The sequence below is a fragment of the Sturnus vulgaris genome, chromosome 1 (genome assembly GCF_052056855.1).
Source record: "Sturnus vulgaris isolate bStuVul1 chromosome 1, bStuVul1.hap1, whole genome shotgun sequence".
In the NCBI taxonomy this organism is placed as follows: domain Eukaryota; kingdom Metazoa; phylum Chordata; class Aves; order Passeriformes; family Sturnidae; genus Sturnus; species Sturnus vulgaris.
The window spans coordinates 36,538,684-36,556,498 of NC_142243.1; the positions used below are offsets into that span (position 1 = coordinate 36,538,684).

The 17,815-nt window shown below is 41.0% G+C and overlaps 2 long non-coding RNA genes across 2 annotated transcripts in view; one reads left to right on the forward strand and one right to left on the reverse strand.

Annotated features, from left to right (window-relative positions):
* Positions 1-3,026: 3,026 nt before the first annotated feature.
* On the reverse strand, positions 3,027-10,154 carry LOC148225158 (uncharacterized). The gene is made up of 2 exons (XR_015803295.1): positions 9,883-10,154; positions 3,027-9,171 (listed from the first exon to the last, which is right to left on the reverse strand). It is a non-coding gene; the product is annotated as an uncharacterized LOC148225158 (long non-coding RNA).
* A 69-nt stretch (positions 10,155-10,223) lies between these two features.
* LOC148225159 (uncharacterized) overlaps positions 10,224-17,815 on the forward strand; it is a 33,266-nt gene continuing 25,674 nt past the window's right edge. The window contains exons 1-2 of the long non-coding RNA XR_015803301.1: positions 10,224-10,399; positions 17,379-17,617. This is a non-coding gene — a long non-coding RNA (uncharacterized LOC148225159). The remainder of the gene's footprint in view (positions 10,400-17,378; positions 17,618-17,815) is intronic.

A 17,815-nucleotide genomic window follows, 5' to 3' on the forward strand; every position in this document is an offset into this window, starting at 1 on the left:
GCAACTGCTGCTGGCTGTGAGTGCCCTTGCAGTTCAGCTGGAACCTGGACAGATGTAACATCTGTGGGTCCCACTGCTGCACCACCAGAGTCTCCCTCTTTAAGGCAGGGGGAGGGTTTCTCACCAGCTGGGGAGAGGTACTCCTTCAGCATCTGGCCCATCTCACATATCTCCTTTGCTAGCACCCCCACCCATTCTGGGTGGTTCCTTTCCGAGGTGGGCTGTGGAGCAGGGTCAAACTCTGGGGTAATATCCCTAGTCTCTGGGACAGGATCAGGCTCTGGGGTAACCTCCCTAGTCTCTGGGACAAGATCAGGCTCTGGGGTAACCTCCCTAGTCTCTGGGACAGGATCAGGCTCTGGGGTAACATCACTAATCCCTGGGGTAGGTATCAGGGTTGTTATCCAAGTCAATCTCCCCTTATCTCTGAATGTTAGATAGAACAGGTTTAACAGGGATATAAGCAACACTAGCCACAATATAATGTCATTAGCATTTAAAGTGGATTGGAACCCCTTGAAGACTGGTGGGGTGAACTTCAAAAACCCTGTGATGGGTTGAGAAAAAATTTCACCTGCTGCCACTTCCTCACAGTAAGTACCATTATTGAAGTAGCCCCAGAAACACACACTTAGAGTGTGATAGCTCTGAATCCATGTGGCCATCTTCCAGAGAAAATTAAAAATCCATGAATTCCTCAACTGATCAACCCACATAATAAACTGGATAATAGCCACAGTAACCTTGGTTATGAAACTCATGTTTAAAAAAGGGCTTGCAAATGGGAGAGATATAGCAGTGACCACATGGAGGCCAATCCAGGGTAAGCTGGACAGCATGGTGTCACCTACCACAAGCTTGGGTAATTTAAGAACTGTTATCCCCTTTTCTACCCCTCTCTCAATGCCCTCAGGCAATGCCCCACGTTCCGGGCGCCAAAATCTGTCTCGGTTTGAAAGACAGGTATGGTCTAAGGAAAGGCAGGAGCCCCTTTTCTGCGATGCAGCGTGCAACTCCCCTCCCTTTTAATTATTTTAGGTCCAATTCAGACACCTTCAGGCAGGAGATATGGGGATGAGAATAACAGTTCTTTACTGGTATTTAACAAAGCAGAAAAAAAACAACAACAGCTATAAAAATTGGCAACAGAAACAGTCTAGCTCCGCTCCAGTCCCTTCTGGCCGCAGGCCGTCTCCCTGTGCTGTTACCGGTGCTGTGGGGGCAGGGCAGGTCCCGCGCAGTTGAAGAGGGCTGGGTGATGGCGGCCGCGGCCCAGGGGTGAGCGGGGATGGGGAAAGTTACTCCCCCCTCACGGTGTCGGTCGTGGTGCTCAGCAGAGTGTCCGGAGGTAGTAGGGTGAGCTGGGAGAGCAGCAGAGCGATGTCCAAAGGCAGGGAGCGTGGATCTCAGCGCTGGGAGGGCAGGGGAAGATGCCAGAGCAGAGCCCAGGTTGTCTTCCCACTCCAGGAGCCAAGCGAGAGCGCGAGCCCAGCTCCAGACCCCCTATCCCACCTTTCCTTTTCCGGTTCCCCCCCCCTCCCCCTCCAGCCACCCCCCTACGAGAGAACATTATCTGTCGTTTTAAGGTGTAGCCACAATTACTTAGCATAACAATGGGAGAAATTCCACAGAAAGAAAAGCGAAGCATTCAACCCCCAACACTTTACCATTTTCACCAAGATTGCATGATTTCAGAGCCCATTTGCCCATTGCAGGGGCATGAAACCAGATGTCCTAATTTAGTAGAAGTCTGTGTTAAGTTTTAATACTGACTTCACTAGACCAGGATTTAGCTTGAAATATTTGTCAAAATGTAACACCTACTTTTCAGTTTTGTTTTATCTTGTATTTTTATTCTTTCATTTGTGGAAAATATAAGCTGTACATAAATGTAATTATTATTATCAGCATGAAGGAGTAATTGGGTTTTGGTAAATAAAGGTAGGGCTGAAATTTAGCAGATTCTTTTATAGTTTCAGTATGGTTGCCTTTTTGCCCTAGCCATGTTCTCTGAGCCCTAAATTTAATCTCTTTAAGAAACAATGATTTATTGTTACTTCTTGAGGATTAATTCTGGTTTATATGGATTTGAAAAAGGATTATGCTAAGCATTTTTTATGATCATGTCATTTGTAACATTTTTATAACCATTACTTTCTTTATTTTTTCAAATGCATTAGATGGTGAAATAAACTTGTGAGATTACCTCTGCACTCAGCTGTTCAACAGTATCGGGTAGATTACAGCTGTCAAGGAATTCCAATATGGTGATTTATATGAGGAAGAAATGGTAGAAGCCTCATGAAGTTCAATGAGGATAACTGCAAAGTTCTGCACCTGGGGAGAAACAACTCCAGGCATCCCCATGGTGGATTGATGCTGGCTGGATGTCAGGCACCCACCAAAGCCTCTCTATCACTGCCCTCTGCAAGAGGACATGGAACAGAAAATATAGTGAAGGTTCATGAGTTATGGATGGGGAGAGATCACTCACTAAGTACCATCATGGGCAAACCAGATTCAACTTAGGCATGTTAATTGAATTTATTATTAACAAAATCAGGGCAAGATAACAAGGAGTAAAATAAATCTTAGAAGCACCTTGCCTCCCTTTCCCTCCTTCCCAGCTCTACCTCCTCCCCCTCAGCAGTGCAGGGAGTGGGGTTTATGGTCAGTTCATCACATGTTATTCCTGCTGCTGCCTGGGGAGAAAAGTGTTTTCTTTCTGAATATCAGGAAACACGTTTTTACTGTGTGGGTGACTGAGCACTGGCACAGGTTGCCCAGAGACATTGTGGAGTCTTCCTTCTTGGAGACACATATTCAAAAGCCGTCTGGACATGGCCCAGGGTGACTTCTGCTAGGTGGCTCTGTTTGAGCATGGAGGATGGACCAGATGACCTCAAGCCATCCTTTCCAACCTCCACCATTCTGTGAGTCTGTGTTTATGTGAATACATCGGAAATAGAAGGAAACTTCATCTAAACAGTGGTTGAAAGAATAGGACACTACAGAGCCAAACAGTGTAAAATAGCAAGACCCATATAATTAAAAGAAAAACAAGTTAGTTGTTGTACTTCTGTGAACAAATAATCCTGAGTGAAATTATTAACAAGTAAGAACATTCATCTTATCAGCAGATTGCTGGGACATGTCTAGGAATGTTTTTGTCTCCTAGATGACCTTACTGTCCTTGCTTCTTTTACATAACATCAGTTGAATCACTTGCCTTTATTTTTCTGAGCTTTACTCTGAAATTTATATAGTTCCTTTCCAAATATAATACCTTCCTTTTATATTTAAATTTAAAGAAAGGAACTAATTGTGCCCTTTTCATAATGAGTCTTCATGCTGTACTATATTTGGAAAGATTAAATACTTAGTTATTTCTCTCTATTTACTTTGCCAAACTCCTTTAAAGAAGGCTTTTATTTAATTTGATAATAAGCCTCCTAAAAATAAGTGTATGTCCACCTTTGTACCTGGTGTAATGTGAAATAAGGTTGGTTTTAGATTTGTTTGTCATATGTAGTGTTGACTGTAAGGCAGACCATTACATTAGACTAACTGCCCTCTTGTAATGGTTCATTTAACATGTACCATAAGATTTTTTAAAATTATTATTAATTTTGAACAATTTAACCAATATCAATTTTTCATTAGGGAACTACTTCATCCTCCTACTCTTGGAGGCATTTCTATATCTTTGTAAGGTTTTCTACTTAGAAATTCAAAGGTAGACAATTCTTCAAGGCTTAAAATTTTTTTACTGTGTGTTCTTCTGAACACAAGTCCCAGTCCATAAATATAGTTGTCCTGGAGATTTTATTTTCCCTCTTCCACCACTTGAAGTTAACACTGTACACCAGGCTACATAGTGAGTTTGTATTTTCAGCTCAGAGTAAATTTATCCTTTCTGTTTCTTTACAGACTCTTCTTTTCAAAGTTATCCTTAAGGGATCACTTAGTAGAGCTTTAATGTTACAAGCTTTGTTCCAAGCAGAATTTACACCTAAAAAGCAAACTGTAAATGTAAAAGTTCTGTTAAGTCTGATGGGTAACTTCAGAGGCTAGAATAAGTGGAGCATTTAGAACATGAACTACAAATCAGCCTTTTATCATTTCACTCACATTGCTCACAAGTTCTTCTTTGTCTTCTCAAGTACCTCCCTTAGAGTCCCTTGGGTTTTTCTGAAGGCATATCTAGAGATCATAGAAACTTGTGAGTGCAGAAGATGTCAGCATTCCTAGATTAATTGCCCATTGCTCTCAGGTACAGAGCTGTATTTTGGATTTAGGATGAGAATAATGCTGATAAGACGCTGATGTTGTTAACTTGTTGTTAAGTAGTGCTTAGTCTAAGTCAAAGGACTTTTCAGTGTCTCTGCTCTGCCAGTGTGGAGGTGCACAAGAAGCTGGAAGGGAGCACAGCCAGAACGGCTGATCCAAACTGGCCAAGGGGATATTCCATTCCACACAACATCGTGGTCAGTGTATAAACCGGGGGGAGTTGGCTGTGAGAGGCTGATGGCTGCTCAGGGACAGGCTGGGCATCAGTCAACAGGTGGTGACCAATTGAATTGTGCATCACTTGTCTGTCTTGGGTTTTATTCCTCTCTTTTTTTTTCATTTCCCTTTTAATCATTATCATCATCCTCATCACTGTCATCATCCTCATCATCCTCCTCATTCTATTTAATTTCAGTTATTAAACTGTTCTTATCTCAACCCACAATTTTTTTCTTCTGATTCTCCACTTTGTCTCACCAGGGGAGGGAAGCAGGAAGTGAGCAACCAACTGCAAGGTACTTAGGTGGTGGATGGATTTAAACCAGGGCAGTAGATGTCTTCTGCTCCATGAGGGAGAAGTCTGTGCTGTTGCAACTGCACTGCTATGGGCAATTCAGTCCCCGGGCTACTGGTAAACATGACAATCATACTCCTTAGTGCTGGGCAGACCTGTCTTTTGTGCATATGTAGTTAACCATACTGTAAATCAAATCTCTCCATCTAAAAAAATAGCTGTTTAAAATAATTATGTATTTGGAATATGTGGCTATTTGGTATTTTCCATTTACTAAATTACTGCCCACAGATGAGTGTGTCCATGATCTGAAGGAGTTGTCTGTTAACTGGGAGATCATAAAATTAGGAAGCAGTAGAATGAAGTTCGTTTATATATGATATAAAAATAGCATTAAAATATGTATTTTAATGTGTAGCATGACATTTTTTTTCCTGATGGAGATAATAGTGAAAATAGTGATATTTATTAGTGAAAATGGTGATATTAGTGAAATACACAGAATTTTAATGTTGAATTTGCAGTTCACTTCTTCAGATAAATGTAAAATCTTCATACAGTGATGCTTCTTTCTTATCCTTTATGTGTACAATTTGCTGCATTTTGAAACTTGTATTTATCATAAAACTGAATGCATACTAAAATAGACCAGAATGTATCTGCATTCATTCATCACTGCAATATTTTCTTGTGCAGCTCCACACATCCCTTTCTACCTCTAATGCCATAAGACCTTGCTTTACCATTTATTCACCCTTAGTATCTGATCTTTGTCTCATAAATCATTTTGACAATGAGCTAAATCCAAAATATACTCTATATTAACATGGAATTATGTTTTGCCTCTTGGGGGCTGTTGAAAAGTACATAAAAATAGACAGATTTTAATTTTGTCATTTCAGTTGCTTTCTTTCCTGTGACCTTTCTCACCACGACTCTTATTTTCCTAAATGGCTTATTGTTGTATCACTTGATTCCAAGGTTTATTTTTCTACATCTGTGCTAATTTTCATTTGCTTCTTGGTTCTTTCAGCCCTTCCAAGGCTTTTCCTGGCTATTCGTACTGACATGCATGTTTTGACTTCCTTAAATTTGTGCATGTTGGCAAGTCACTTCATTTGAAAGAATTATATGTATTTCTTCATTTGCTCATGTATTCAAAAGCAAAATGCTTCTCTTCACTCTTGACACCAACTCACATGTGGTTTGCTTAAAAATTTGTTTCAAAGCAAAATAAAAAAAAAAGCTTCACCAACCAAAGTTTTAAGCATAGCATGTGTATAATTATAATCGGAACAACTGTTAATACAATGTTTTTCAACCCGTAGGAGTGAGTCCTCTTTCAAGCAATTTCTTTGACATAAATTAAAACAGAAATTTAATTCTTATTGCAGTAATGATTTACTGCAAGGATTCAAACTGAGATTAAAAATGCTTCTGATGTTCTGAATTAATATAGATAATATACTCCTACACAGAGTAGAATGTTCATATATATATGTCTCCATGCTTGCATTTTGCATATTCTTTGCAGCAGCTGAGCTTCTGTACTTCTGATGTAGAATTTGTTTGATTGCTGGGGCAAATTGCTTGCTCCTTCTCTCTTCACTTCTGAAATACAGATATCATTTCTATTTGCAGTACTGTAAGAATTTATGTTAGTAAACCAAGGGTAAATGTTTATCTATTGGCCTGATAATCATCTAATTTATACCAATTGAATTCCATTGAAAATTACTAGTCTGCATACTTGAATATTTTTTAATTCCTTGAAAAAAAACCCTATTTCTGTAGTTCTTAGAAAATCCAACAGATTAAATTAAGATTTAGTAAGTGATTAAGAGTAATAGTGATTTACTGTATTTTGCTTTTTCTGGTGGTATCTATTAGTTTACTTCTATTGCTGTTGTATCAGGCGATGCCTTGAGGAGCTGGAACAGAGGCTACACACAGAGTTAAGGAGAATAAAATGGGTATTTATTGTGAGGCCTACAAAGGCCTACAAAAGCCACACCCCAGCAATATAAGTGCCACAGTCGTGGCCCCTGCCTGGATGGCTCCAAGATGGAAGCAAAGGAGAGGGTTGGTCACAAAATCTTCCACTTTATAGGTTCTGGTTAATTTGCATGAACCCACCCTCTACCTTTCCATGTAGTTTTTCCTTAGGGCCTGAAGTTTGGAGAAACTGTCCTTGAGTTCTTAACTAGAGTAAGACTGTTTTGTCTTCATCACCCTAGCACATCAGAAAAGCACATCCAAGGAGAATAGGAAAACTTAAAACTAAAGGCATCATTTCCCCCCTTTAGAGGCTTGACAAAGCCTTTACCTTGTCGAGTCTCTATTCTAAATATTACCAACAAGTATTTAATTACAGATAAGTGACCAATAATAATAAATACCTAATATTAGATAAATACATACTAGTAAATACATACTTAATAATAAATGTAAACATAAACCTAATAATAATAAACATCTAACAAGAGTAATATCTTATACCACCAAATGTTATATAAAAGAAAAAGTAATTAGACCCAGAAGAAAAATTATCATTTCCACCAGTCTTTGTTGTTACAATTGTTCAGAAGCAGAAGCTTTCTTAATTCTGGAGTAGTGAATCCAGGGTCCTCTGCCAGCAACTTTGACTAGAGTGAAGGTAGTCAACAGGACTTTAAATTGTCCTTTCCACTTGGCTTGCAGAGGATCACTGTCCCACCACTTCACATAGACCCACTCTCCAGACTGGAACGGATGTGCAGGGGTGTCCAGTCCTATGGGTCTGGATAGCACGATGTAACTCTGAAGCTTTTGGAACTTCTGCAAAGTGAAACTTAGAGCCATTAAATAACACTATAAATCACGTTTTCTCTTCATGTGAATTAATTTCACCTGGAATATATGGGGTTTTACATGGTCTACCATATATTAACTTTTGCTTCAATCAAACAATGAAACATATTTGCCCGGAGAGGTTGTGGAGTTTCCATCTGTGGAGATGGTCAAAGTCCAGCTGAATGCAGTTCTGGACAATCTGTTCTAGGTGACCTTACTTGAGCAAGTTGGTTCAGACCAACTGCAGGCTGTTTGGCCTGTCCTCCCCTCCTGGATGGCCCTCTGGTAACAGAGAAGTCATCCCTTTCATCAAGGTCTGGCATGACGTGTGTCTCCACCGCTCAACACCTACTGGGTTGCAGCCAACAGTGGAGCCATAAGATCTTCCTGGTGGCAAACACAGAGGCCAACCCAGTCTTGTCCCTGATTATTTCATGAGGGTCTTGGCCAGCCCTGCTCCTTTCACCTAGTTATCAAAGCAGAGCTTCACCTGCCTCATCCGGCAACAAGTGCCTACCAAAGCACACAAATTTGCATTAACAGTGTAACTACAATGGGGTGCAGCAGCTCATTGAAAATGCCAGTGGCCATGGGGAACCAGCCAAAAGCAACTTCCCACCAGTGGTGTTCTCCTGCCCTCCTAATTTGTTCTATTCCCTGTTTATAACTTTACCATCGTGGTGTACTGTTATTAGGATCTTTTTAGCTTTGGCCTTGGCATTTTCCAGCAGCTGCTGCAGATTTGCATGCTCTGACATTTCTTCTACAAGTGTTTGTGTTTATACACAAAAACCATGGTCTCTAATTGTAGTTACATTACAAATACACATATTTAAGTTACCAAACACAGTCTGGTTACAAGCTTCAAGCCTCCAATTCTTCTTCTCCCCGACAATGGTTTTGGTGAGTTAGGCATGTAAAGGAATTGATGTTTCTCCAATTTGAATACCAAAGTTCAGAAGAAAATCAGTTTTCCTTACCCCAGTTACCCCAATAACATGTACAGTGTCGTGACTCAGTTTCCCTTCTAAGGTATTTAACATAGAATATGCTGCTTCACAATCTACACGAATTACTTGATGGCAACTTTTCCCAGCTTAGTTATAATCAAGGGCTCTGCTGGGGAAATAGCCCTTGGTTGCCATCACTCAGAGCCTGAGCCACTTGAGGTTTGTACTACTGAGAGTTGGGGAACTGAGGATTTTTCTTTTAACACTGGACAATCCTTTTTCCAATGTCCCCACTTTCTACAGTATGCACACTGGTCCTTCTCCGTAGGGGAGGTTTTTCTGGGTGACTTTTCCTGAGTTGCCTTCTTACTGGGTTGGGATTTAACTCTTTCAGTTGAACCTCTATCTCGAAATACTTTCCAGGCAACCTCTAGCAGTCTCTCCATATCTCAGACCCCCTCTATCTTCTGCAGCTTCCTTCTTATATCATTTGAAGCCTGACCCATAAACAACAAAACCAAATGTGCTTTACCATCAGCTGATTCAGGGTCTAGGTCAGTATATTTGATGGCAGTTTCTCTTAACCTGTTCAAAAAATCAGATGGTGATTCGTCATAATTTTGTCTTACCTCATAAAGCTTTGACCAATTTATAGCTTTAGGTACTCCATGTTTTAACCCATATACTACAAGACTTTGATATCATTTCAGCCTCACCATATGTTTGGGTATATTTGGATCCCACCCAGGATTCTCAAGGGGAAATATCTGAGTGACAGTATCTTAAAGCAATCCACTGGCTATGTTCCCCTCCACGGAGGTTGTGATGGCTTTATTAATCATCTGTCTCTCAGTGGGGTTGAGTAATGTATCTAACATGGAGTTTAAGTCTGCCTAGTCAGGGTTTTGTGAGTTAATAGCCTGTTCCACCAATTTTGCCACTTTATTTGGGTTCTCTTTATATTTTCCCACAGTAGTTTTCCACTGTTCTAGCTCTATAAGGGAGTATGGTACTTTCACGTATACTGGCCCCTGATTACCAACTGCCTGTCGTAAAGGGGCTTGCAAAACTGGTTCTCTGTCTCTCTCCCTTTTTGATCTATTGCGGTGAGCAATTGGGCTACGCTCTCTCAGGACCTTTTTTGCTATCTTTCCCCTTCTCCGTCTGTTTAAGGCAGCAATAATCTCGTCCATTTCCTCATCCTCCTCAGACTCATTTGAGTAAGAGCTGTCTGTCTCCATAGTAGCCAAGAGTCGATCTCGGCTGGTCCCAGTCCTAGAAAGCATCATACAACACCTGTTGCGATTCCACTGCCGGGCTGTGTGTCTGCGATCTTTGGTGATGTCACCTTCCGAGGCAGCTTCTTGACCTCCGGCGTTGCCGTGGCACCTCACAGGCCTGAGAACGGAGGGGGCACCGCTCCCCCCATGGGAGGTTCCCTCTCCGCCTTCCCTGTAAAAGGCCCTGCCCCCCAGCCTCTCCCCTCGGGAGGGTGCCGGAGGCTGCACACACCGGCTATCTCCTCCCCCCTTCCTCTCCCCTCGGGCTGCTGCCGGAGGTGGCGGCGGGGGCAGTGTCCATTGCTGCCCCGGCCCGCCTTCCTCCTCCTCCTTCACTGACCGGGGCCCCGCCTGAGCTGTGGCTCCCCTGGCCCCCCTTTGCGGCAGTGCCGGAGGAGGGGCCGTGCCCTGGCCTGAACCTGCGGCCCGGCCCGAGCCCCCGCCCAGCGCGGCCCGGAGCGAGCCTGTCCTCATGGCAGGAGCAACCAGATCTGTCTCCGCCTCCTCTGGGTTTTTATATATACTACTGAAAGGTAGCTCTTTCTTTTTATCTTTTAAGACTAATATATGTTCTTTCTTTTTATCTTGGTCCTGCTCACATGCTAATACCATAAAAAGTCGGGCATACTCTAATTCTTCAAAGAACCTATCTCCGCGTATTCGGGATATTAAACTTGATATTAATTTTCGATCTAAACTCCCAACTTTAGGCCACGTTTCTCCATTATCTAGTTCATATGTTGGCCAGATTTTCTCTGAGAGTCTGGTAAGTTTAGGTTTTGAAAGTATAGACTCTTCCCCGATTAGATTCGCCCACTTTTTCAATATTAACGCCAAGGGGCTATCTCTCGGAATACTACCATTATCATGTTCACCAGAAAATACACAACCCATTCTGATGCCCAAAATAAAGAGTAAGAGACACAAACAGAGACTCGGGGTAGAACTCACAACTCTCAGAGTCACAGCGCAAATGCTACGCCACCTTCTGGCTCCAGATGCTGCAGTTTAAACCTGCTCTTTAAGAAGAGGGATAAAGAGCAAAACAATTCCACTTGGAACTCAAAGGTTCCCCAAACAAATTTACAATTTACAAAACTATAATCCACAAACCCTCCTAGTACCTAACCCAGATGCTAAACAGAATACCCTTTTATTCGGTCACTCACATGCCTCTGTCTTGGCTCTGATACCTCTGGATCTCTGCTGGGCCTTTCCGGGGCTGCTGGCAGAACTTCACTCCAGGGGGTTTTCCAGGTGCCTTCCCTGTCCCATCTGGGGTGCCAGCTGTGATGCCTTGAGGAGCTGGAAGAGAGGCTACACACAGAGTTAAGGAGAATAAAATGGGTATTTATTGTGAGGCCTACAAAGGCCTACAAAAGCCACACCCCAGCAATATAAGTGCCACAGTCGTGGCCCCTGCCTGGATGGCTCCAAGATGGAAGCAAAGGAGGGAGTTGGTCACAAAATCTTCCACTTTTTAAGTTCTGGTTAATTTGCATGGACCCACCCTCCACCTTTCCATGTAGTTTTTGCTTAGGGCCTGAAGTTTGGAGAAACTGTCCTTGAGTTCATAACTAGAGTAGGATTGTTTTGTCTTCATCACCCTAGCACATCAGAAAAGCACATCCAAGGAGAATAGGAAAACTTAAAACTAAAGGCATCACAGGAAAGCACCACTGTTTCGTAGTGCAAATACATAGTAAAAGTATTGTCTTTTGCAAAAAAGATTGAAATTTCAGCATTGGTTCAGAGTTCCAGCAGTCAAAGCAGGAAGATTTTAAAATATAGTATGAGAATAAATCTGTAACATCTATCTTAAAGTGTAGAGTAATATCAGACAATATAGCCAAACTGCAGCACACCTGAAAATGTAAATAATTCTTATTAACCTCTTATAGTACTGAAAATTCCTGAAGCTAGTCATACTACAAAAAGATAATTGTTTACTATATCCCAACTGACCTGCTACTCTCTTTTGCTTGGGCAATCAAAGATGGATCTCTGCTTTGTTCAAGGAAATATAATTTGTATAATTATAACTCTTGGCATAACTGGATAACCTAAAACTCTATAATCCATTTCTCATCCTAATGGATGTGTCCTAAAAGATGTTTGTGTTGCTGTAACTCAGCCTAATGTTATAACAATATTTTGTAATTCTTTAGTACCTTTAGTTGTCTTAAGCTTGCAAATATTGTTGAAAGAACATTACAAGTATTGCAAAGTTGCACAAAAATTACACAAAGCTTTGCTCATGTTGTAACAGCAATTGCCTTAAGCCATCTAAGGTGTGTGCACTGTGATATAATTTTTAATATTTTGGTTGTTAATTCAGCCCTCTGTTTTCACTGAGTGTACATCAGTCTGTCAGTCAGCTTGCTTTTGAGGATCAGTTTGTACCCTAACTATGGAAACAATCTTACACCTTTCAGAAATCTCAACGGTGTCACCTCAGGTTCGCAATTTCAAACCTTCCACATCCCAAGTGTCCCAGAACAACCAGCCCTGATGTTGACTGATACACAAATTAACAGTGAAAAGGATACACACAACAAGTTGAAATAAGGCATCACAGACAATCCTGGCATTTTAAACATTGTAAAATACCTTTTTCTTTTGTATTGAAGATATTTTACTTTTTTAAAATGTTCCATTGTCTGGCTTTATCCATGCATATTGAATAAAAACAAATGCCATTGCTGATATCTACAGAGGCCATCAGCAAAGCAGTAACTTCTTTGCTAATTGTAGAAACTTCTGCTCACTCAAGCTGACAATCTTGAACCCATTTTCTTTGTTAGCAGAATGGTAATCATCCATTAGATTGGCCATTTCTATCCTTGTTTCAAAGAGAGTTGATAACCGTCGGGCAACAGAGACCTCAGCAGTTTTGTCTCACCTTAAAATCCCGATTTTCCTTACTTTTTCTTCCTCAGTCCCAGAGCTCACTGCCTGTCCTCCTGCAGGGATGGTGCAGGATGGATAACCTCCATTCTGTTCTTCAACTCTTGTGCTAAGTCAGCATCCCAGCTGCTTGCCTGAAACCCAGTGAGTCATTTTCAGCATCACCATCTACTCCCTTTTCTTCTCCCAAATCTGCAGATATATTTATGCTGCACACCGCAGTGCAGTGGTTTCATCAATCACCTACTTAGCCGTGTATATGCACAGGTATTGCAAATATCCCAGCGGCAGCAGCACGGAGCTCAGACAGCTTAATTTTTCTTGCCAAGCTGGTCCTCTTCTGCTGCCCGGTTATGCATTTGGCTGCACCTGTTTAAAGTATCCTGAAAGAATATGTGTGTGCAGTGCTGTGATGACAATCACCGTCAATGATTTTGTGCCTCACAGAGATTTTTTGATCTAGAAAACAGTATATTTGTAGTTGGCAGCCAATACATGCTTTAAAACCAAATGTTTGTTTAATGAAGGGAAACGCCGTGTGTGTCTTTTGATATTCTGTAACTGAAGTCATCACTGCTTACAGTACATGGCAGGTTTTGAAAAACAAAGCTGCTGAGGCTTTTCCTTCCGTGCTATTGCCTACTGGAATTGCAGATATTATTGTCTACTGGAATTGCAGATATTATGAAGTTGTCCTTGGAGCAATTAGAGAAGTGGCACTAAAGGAAAAACCTTTGAATCTCTGCTTTACAATTCTGCACAAATCTAGCCCATAATTTTACATAGAAGAGTCTAAATGGTTCCACTAAGCCATACTGATAGTGACAAATATGCAAAGTTATGAGGAATTATTCCAAAAATTTCTGAAGTAAAAAAAATCTGGAGGTAAAATAAGATCACAGAGAAACACCAGCCTTTCACAAGAAAACTTAAAACTGAAGATAGCATGTCCAGAAACTAAGTAAATTAAAATTTAAGAAGTGCAAGACAGGAGGAGTGCCAAGAAAAGAGGAACTTTGATAGCTCGGAGGTAACTCAGTCCTTCAGTTCGGAAGTGAATATATCTGACATAAGACTGAGTTGCCCAGAGATTTCGACTAGAATAAGCAGCAGTATCATAATTAAAACATTGTGGTGATACCTGGATTTCCAAAATATGTTTCAGAGCTTTTTACAGCACTCTTCTACTAGTCACAGCTTCTGTTTTTCTTTGCATGCTGATACTGATAGGAAAGATGGGTGCTAATGCCTTTACAAACAATTCCATGAGTAAGAGTCTTTAGGAGAAATGGGTGATAATGTCTTTGAAATGGGTGATAATGTCTTTACCAACCTCAACACACACAAACTTGTTACGGAGCCCAGCCAGTGTGACTCCCGAACTTTAGGGTAATAGTCAAACGGGTCAGCACAAAGTCTATTGCAGGACCCACATAGGCTGGATTTCCAAATTTTGGAGAAATATGACATCTTCAAGAGGGCAGTATGTGACAGGTGATTCGGGTAAGCTGTACCTTTCTACTACCTAAGCCAGTAGGGAAAGGAAAGGACAACATGTGGGCGGGAGTTCAGGATAAAAGGAGACTGCTGGGTCCTCCAAAACCTCGAGAAAGAAGCCCCATGGGGGACTCCCAGTGGACACTCCTTTTATTCGAATAAAGTTGCAGGATTCCTCTGTCTCCTTTGCCGACATTGGCTTTTCATGGAATGATTTTCCACATATTACATGGTACATAGACCAGACATTAGTCTATACCTAATGCAGATCACACCACATATATTATCCCGTGATTTGCAGATTTATTATTCTTTATCTTGAAATTCTTTTTTGTTGCCTTTACTCCCAATGAAAAGCTGTTCAGAGCCCCCAGAGATTAAAAGTATTTTTCTGATTGCTAGGTTAAATGTACTCGTAATCCATTTATACCATTTTACATTTCATATAAAAACCATTGTCCTTTAGACTGGGTCTCTTTCTCCAAAATGTCATTTACTAGCTGATTTCTGTATAGTCATTTTCCCTTTATTTTTGCAGACAAAGGTCACCTGCACTCTTTCAGTCACATGTCAGAGAGGGTGTCTGCACTTCTTTTTGTCAACCAAGTAGCTGTGGTCCAGTGTGAATTCATCTCTGCTGAAGAGTGCACAGAGGGTACACAGCATTTGAAATGAGAATTCATCATTTTAAAAATAGCAGTATTCGGGTATTTACCAGAAACACCTCTCTTTTACATTCTTTATGATATTTGCGTTTTCCACAGCTATGCACATTTTGCCTCATAGTTGGAGTGGCTGACGGTTTTCTGTGATTGTCTTTTTTTTCCCTTGTATTTCCAGCGCAGCTCATCGTGAAGATTGTTCTCGTTGGTTCCCAGCAGCATGACAGAGCATTTGCACTACAACGTTTCATTCCATTTTCTTATTCCGTTCATTAAGGTCAGCCAAACTTTCCCAGTCTGCCTCCTGGAGTTCAGTACCCTGTGTGTGCAGAAGCGCATTAGCCAAGGGAGGAACATTCACCTTGGCCCCCTCCAGCGCCCCTCAGGTGCTAAACACACAGTTTAGTGCATCATTTAACTTCATCCAAGGCTGGTTGGTGCCTATAAACTCTGGCAGCAAGGAGACTTATCTTTGCTATTCTTTAGCTACAATAGACATTTTTACCAATTTCTGTCTTTAACATTTAGAAAGAACATTTTCACATTGCGGAAATGTTCTTTATAAGCATAAGGATAGAATTTCCGATTCTGGAATTATTTAAAATTATTTCTTTTTAACTACTACTATGAAGAAAAATTGTGCAAAGGAAAATATTTAATGGAAATGTTTAAATTCCTGTAACTGTGGAAAACATAGGGAACTTTTCTTTATCCTCCCAAGAAATCTGACTTTAACCGTATGATTAGGTGTCTGTAATAAAATGAAAAATTGCAGGATCAAAAGAGACATGTCCTGTTTCATATCCTATCCAAGGAGTATAGTATTTTCGACCTGATCTAAAATAACATAGGATGTAGCAATGAAATATTATAAAAATTCAGTAAGGTCAGTGCTTGATTATGCATTTGCATGTCGGTGCATCTCTTTTTAATATAGGCAGCTTGTCTCTTATTATCTAGAGTTATGTTATGAAATCTTGAAATGACAGTAAAGTCTGTAAAATGACCTTGGCTGCCTTGGTGCATTATATGTGACATGAAGGTAAAGGTCACCTTGTTTTCCAAGAAAAGATTTGAAACTGGCGTGACGTGATCAGTGAAAAATATTCAACTGATGCTCTCTAGGTTTATTCCCTCCTAAAATCTGAAAAATACCGAAGTTGATAAAAACGAAATATTTTTTTCCTCCTAGCAACTGTTATTATACAGCACTCAAGCAATTCATAAAACCCCTGTGCTTAGAAAAGCTATCTCTTAATTCATTGAACATTACCAAACACATCCTTTTAGCTTTTATTTTCCCCCTTTACATCGTCACAGATCTGTATGCCCTGGTAGTTATTGCCATGTTTATTGATAAAAAAAATCTCTAAATGACATCTAAACATGATATAAACAACACATAGGGGAAGAAATTACAGTAATTGACAGAACAGATGGACAGACAGCATTTTGATCTTCTAGTTACCTGCTGCCAAAGTCAATCCAAATAACATTATGAGGCATAAGGGAGTGAGAAAAGAAGTTCATCTGTTGGCTGACCTAATGGAATCTCCTTTCCTGGTGATTTGCATTTCCCATCCATGTGGTCATGGACCTTCGTCCTCCTCCATATCTCCTCTCACCTCCCCTTCATTCTCTCTCCTCTCCCTTTGCAGTCACTGGGGACACGGATCACACATGGCTTGGCTGATTGGGAACTAGCCAGACTCTGGACTCGTGCTGAGTGGGGGCACTAATTAAGGTGCTCCTTGTTATTTGACTCTTCTATCCAGCTGCTGATTATCAGAAAATTTGCCAGAACTTACTGTATTTGAGATCTCTGTCCATCTGCCCGGTTGGGCTGAAATGGGCCAGTGGTTTCCATCATTACCAGGAGTCAGTGGAGATATAAAGTAGCCACAGAAGCCTTGTTCCCTTAGGATAGCCACTTAAAAATCACCTGGAAATGAAGTAACTTAAATTAAACATTTTGATTGTTTTAATTAAATAAATACATCACTGTGGGGATGGCTATGAAAGACAATTCCTCTCCAAAATTTTGACAAAACCAAGCAAAATAACCTGTTTTGGAAGTAGATGTGGCAATTCCTAGTCCTGGACTTCTCGAATAAAAGTTTGGAGTTTGAAACCCAACCCCCCCGCTCCCCAACCCCCAGGAAATTTCTTGCATTTAGTCGGCAAGGACATCTCATCAGAGAATTATGCAGTCAAAAACATTCATTGTAGTTCTTATAGTTCAGCTGTCTATATTTCCACTGGAAAAATAGTTGTATCAATCCTACCCTTTTTAAACTTTCCTACTTTTCCTGTCATTTTCATTTATTTTCCTGTTGTCTTCAATTAACATATGCAGAACAATCTTCCATCCACCATGGGGCAGGCTGGGTCGTGGTATTTACTAATCTTACAGAAAAAAGCTCAGTACTGCAGTTTTCCTTCGTAGGCTCGAGACACATCGGGGGAATCGCTGCGGTGCTGCAGTTTGGGTGCTGGACAGAAGAGGGCGCCCTTCAGATGGCCTGAGACAAAAAAGGACCTCGGCTGTGGGCGCTGGAAGCAGCCGGAGGACGGCAGAGTCCCGGGGCATGACGAGAACTTTCCCAGTACGGCTGGAAAGTCGTGGCTGTGGAAGCCCAGGCTGGAGCAGCGCTCACTCGCACCCTCCCGGCTGGGTTAGAGTCGGTAAGTCAGGAGTGTCTCTGTATTCTTCAGAGAGAAATCAGAGCGCAAAGATTAAATTAAAGCCTTGGAATAGATGAAAGTGTGTTAAACCATTCACACATAAAGTAGAGGTGTAAGTTTAAGTTTTAGTATAAGCAAGCAAGTAAATAAGTGAGTAGAATAGGTTTTAAGTGCTTTTAGTAAGTAAAAGGTCTTAGA